Genomic DNA, 5,115 nt, shown 5'->3' with positions numbered 1-5,115 from the left:
ATAAAATAAAGATAACTGTACAGTTGTACCTGTTTCGGACAAAATTTTCAAAATGATTCATTATTTAATTTAAATAAAATTTGGTGCCGCACAACTGTTCACTTGAGTATCCAAAAATGTTGTGCCCTCTGCCAGTCAAAATCATGTCACGTTCGCCGAAAGCAAACCAAAAGACAAACCAAAAAAACTGCGATGACATCATATTCATCACATGCACTCAAGCGAACTAGCAGATGCCTCGAGTATAAACCAGATTTTAGTCAGTCGACAGCAGCCTCTGGTGGATTTATTTTTAGGTGGCACTCGTGAGAGAAATTTGAGATCTCAAATATTGTACACATCGGCTTCTGGTGAATTTGCAAAAACAGCAAATAACGTATCTCTTAGGATGTTTTCCGTGCTCTCTAGAAATGTTTAGGGCAACGTTGTCGGAATGAGCCTGGGTTGAAAGTATCATGACAGGTGTCATATGAGCACTCCTTTAGGTAAAGCATGACTTTTATTATTATTGTCATGGGAACTTCATTTATATGGCAACTTTATGTGACAGGTGGCAGGTGGGCGGATGGAGCTAGACCTTCAATCTGACAATATTAATGATTTACCTGACTACGCCACCTTGGGAATTTCACCCAAAGAATTTAAATACACGCACCACCCATATAAAAAGGCACGCACAAGTTCGTTCCACCAAATTGCAGTCAGAGACATTGGCACGGTACAAAAATAGATTTCTTTATTAACAAATCTCAAAAAAAAAAAAAAAAAAAAAAAAAACAGGATTAAAACCAATATTTCGACATTGACATGACAGTTTGTAAATTTATGAAGGTGCCCCAGGGCCAGAGCTCGCCAGCGTTAGGGAAAGTGGCCAGGCTGTACTTCGGGCAAGTGAAAACCACTACAATCCACTGTGTAAAAAAAGAGAGTACCCACAAACACAAACCAGCACACAGTGATAACTACACTGTGAGAAATTCTACAATGTCCAATAAAATTAGCCTCCCACCCCAGGGAGCTCTGGCTCTGTCACCAGCCGAAAAGTCGGACCACTGCCCTGCAATTAAACAAAAAAATAAATCAGTTACACAAGTAGATAAACAAAATACAAAAAAATGTAACAAAGTTGATAAATGAAAACAAAGAAAAGAAACTAAATTCCACCTTAAACAAAGGGAGGAAACAATTAAATCTTAAACCAAATTACTAAAGAGAAAATAAATGAAATAATGAAAATACAACAGTAAAGATTCACACAAAAGCACAAAATGTAAAGAAAAAAAAAAAAAAAAAAAAACATGCTGGATGAATAAGTCAAAATATTAAAAATAAACAAATAAATCCAGCCGCACTATATAGATTTATCCAATAAAGAAAATGAAACCCAAACAAACGAAGATAGATAAATGTACCAACAAAAATAAAAGTTAAACAGTCCTTGTGTAACCAAAAACAGAACTCAAAAAAGACAAACAATTAAGAAAACAAAACGGAAGAAAAAAAAAAAATCTAAGAAAACATGAAAAAAACACGGGAAACAGGACAGCACTGTAGCCACACACGGATGCGGAGCGCCCGACGGAGCTCCCCTCACCACCCAGCCAGGGCAAAAAAAAAAAAAAAAAAAAAAACGGCCCTGGCATTTTGGGCCAGAGCGGCCCACTAAATTCAATCAAAATGCTATCTATCTATGCACGTCCAATATTTTTTATCAACTCATATTCTATAAAACACAAAAGCCATATATATGAAATAAATAAATAAATACAAACTTTAATCTCAATTTAATTTCTGTATACTGTCCATAATTGTTCAGTTCTAAAAAAATACACCATTCATTCATTTTTTTTTCTTCGCATTAGTCCCTCATTTACCAGGGGTTGCCGCAGTGGAATGAACTGCCAACTATTCCAGCATGTTTTATGCAGCAGATGCCTTTCCAGCCACAACCCAATATTGGAAATCACCCATACACACTCATTCACACACACTCGTACACTACAGCCAATTTAGCTTATTCAATACACTATTCACTCAGCCTATATTCAATAATAAACATAACAAAAAAACTGCCTGCTAATGCATGGCTAAATCTTCAAAGGGAACAGTGTACTTTATAACCACATTCACCTCATCCTGCTTGCTGTTTCACTATCTAAACAATGAAAACATAATATAAGTCAAATTTGTTTCATTTTGATATTATGATTAACAGACACCAAACAGCCTCGTGTAGCTGCATATTTATATGAGCGTCATCTCCACTCTGCATATTTATAACAGGGCTTAAATATAACTGTCTCCTTTCATTTCCATTGAAAAGAATGAACTTTACCCTGTCTCTTTTGCAGAATATCAGTTTTAATAATAAATAATGGCCATTATAACAGTATAACGTACATTAAATTTAAACGATAAAGGTAAGCAATCAGTCAATGTGCAGAATCAGTGTATGTGGTTACATAAATTAATATATTAGCTTATCTTTGCACTCAGCCAAAACAGTTAACTGAGAACAAGTGATTCAAAAGACATTAGAGTTGTTAGATAGAGACAACAAGATGAATTCAATATCACGTTTTACAACTATAGTGAGATCAGATCCAGCAGATGAACTGTCTGACATGCACTATTCTCTCACCTGGGGTTTATGCTCACCCGCTGAACTACTGGCTGAAGGTCTTGGCAGAGAGTGTGTGGTCACGTGATTTGCGCTTTTAGCCATGTACTAGAATGAACAGAGAACTTTTCAGAAACGCTAAATGAAACGCCGGTGTATTTCCCGTGATTTCTCTGCGCCTCCCTTGCGGTTCTTCTCTCTGACTCTTGACTATTTTGACAAATACACACAGACGACGCACGCTCACACGGAGTCCAAAATAGGAGTTTGTGATTGGGCCAGCCTAATGTCAGTAAAGAAAAGAACCAATGGGCTGCAGAGTGTCACATGGGCCGGCCCGGTCTGTCTGTCCGGGAAAAAAAGCATCTACTTTCAGAAAGTCACAGATCAAAGGAGCATCAATTAATAAGGCAGAAAAAAAACGATAGGCTGCTAAGCCTTTTATGGGCCGATCAGATCATAAGACGATGATCAGCCCGGCCCAAAAAGTACGTCGGCCCACCGGGAAAGTGCCCGGTTTGCCAGATGGCCAGTCCGCCCCTGCACCCAGCCTACAACAAATAAGTCAATCGTCATGATAAAGTTCAAAATCTGCTACAAGCCATTTGCAACTACATGCAAACACCTACCTACTGCTCACCGAAGGAAATCGGGGTTCAATCAATCACTCAAAAAGGCAGATAGCACGTAGATTTCAGTCAACAGCCGGCACAGCCAACAAACAGTCGCGCACCTGCATCTGGTTCACGCAGCTGAGAAAAGCGGACATCTGGTTCACGCAGCTGAGAAAAGCGGACACAGCGTTTCCAGAATGATCACGACAACCGCAACATGAAACAGACGCTTGCTTACCTTTCCCAGTCCCTACACGCGTTCTAGCGTTGGCGATTACAGCAAACATTTCAGGCGAAGCAACTTCCAGCCTGATCAAAACCCCTCACCGCCCTCAACAGGTGTGGGAAGTGACGAAGCGCGTTCACGGCGCCGCAACTAATCAGGTGACGCATCCCAGGTAGCAAATGCTTCCCTCTTTTTATAGCCCGAATGCAGTTTTGTAATAGGACAGAGAGAAGGACCCGTAAATTAATGACACTAGGCAACTAATTACCTCTCCTGCCACATTCAGTTTAGGGTTGTAATTGTTGTGATGCCTTCATGGTTTACTGTGTATTTCTAGATAACAAAATATGTTAGAGTGTTTTCCTTGATAACTGTGATAATGAAAAAGCATTATGTATAATTTAGTGAATATTGTAGCTAATGATACAATCACATTCAGACGTGTCAAAGACATTATATTGCAACTTTAGTATCTATTTTAATATCAAACTCTAAAATGTTAATTTAAGCACCCCTCTCTCTTCCCCCTCAGAAACATATGAAGTGTCAGTAATCTGATAAGTTTAATATTGTGATTTTACGATGTCTCTCTGAGAGATAATAAAAAAGCAATTTGTAGGATGAATAATACTGTTTCTCATATAACAAGTTTATGGTCTTTGGTTTTACTACGGACGTTTTTAACCCCTTGTGATGTCTAAATAAATGAATGAATTTCAATGGGTCCCAAAATTATAATGAACTTCATCAACATTTTTTTTACCAAATGCAGTTTGGTTTCTAAAAGTTTTGTCTGTCACCTTCTGGAAGATACGCAAACTGAGCTTAGAGGAGGTTATGGCTAAGCACAGGAGATCTATGACATTCTCTCCGGCTATGAACACAAGCAGTTATTAAAGCTCAGTTGACAGGTGCTCCATCAGTCTCAGTACTTGTGACCAGAGGGTGTCGTGGTCCCCACCGGACAGAGAAAGAAAAAGAAATAAGAGCTGTGCACGCTTGCAGTGCTAGTCATATTGAAAAACTAATACTATGTTCAGAGTACTTAGTATTTAACCTGGTGCAATGATTTCTGTGTCATATAATTCTATCTCCTTAATTCATATTGCATTGTGGACAATAAACATGCCAGATTTCACATTGTTTCCTGTTCAATCATTGCTTGCCATCTTCAAGAGCAGGCATGCTATTTTACTATTACTTTTGTACCACTGCATTCCACCTCATATCATTAATTATATTACCTTGACTTTCTTTAACTTTCTGAAGAGAATCTGTGCTCATCATTCTTCTGCTCATTTCCACCACAGGCTAGTCCCCACAATGTCAAAAATGGGGGGTGGGGGGTGGGGTTTATAAGTTTCTAAGTTTATATAAACTTAGAAATTATTTACATTGTTTATGCTTTAAAATTTAAAAGTTTTTTATGTTTTAATTTTTTTTACTATATTCAGTAAAGTAAATAAACTACTTATTAAGTAGTTTATTTACTTTTTAGACATGGTAATTTAAAAGTGAATAAATTGTTGATGTAACAAATTAATTGTTATTTTGAAGTAACTTATATATATTGGTATACAGTACAGAATGTATATTCTTTTGTTTTACTTTTAAACCCAGCGAGCTCCTCAGTTTGCATTTTTAAAATTATGTTG

At 37.5% G+C, this 5,115-nt stretch overlaps 1 long non-coding RNA gene across 1 annotated transcript; it reads right to left on the bottom strand.

Moving 5' to 3' along the window:
• Positions 1 to 714: 714 nt before the first annotated feature.
• On the bottom strand, positions 715 to 3,616 carry LOC147839766 (uncharacterized). The gene is made up of 3 exons (XR_015515063.1): positions 3,473 to 3,616; positions 3,250 to 3,402; positions 715 to 3,171 (listed from the first exon to the last, which is right to left on the bottom strand). It is a non-coding gene; the product is annotated as an uncharacterized LOC147839766 (long non-coding RNA).
• Between the last annotated feature and the right edge of the window lie 1,499 nt (positions 3,617 to 5,115).

This window comes from Danio rerio, chromosome 18, assembly GCF_052040795.2.
Source record: "Danio rerio strain M-AB ecotype USA chromosome 18, GRCz13ab, whole genome shotgun sequence".
Taxonomy (NCBI): domain Eukaryota; kingdom Metazoa; phylum Chordata; class Actinopteri; order Cypriniformes; family Danionidae; genus Danio; species Danio rerio.
Note: the sequence above shows the minus strand (reverse complement) of the source record. Positions and strands in the feature narration are given on the sequence as shown.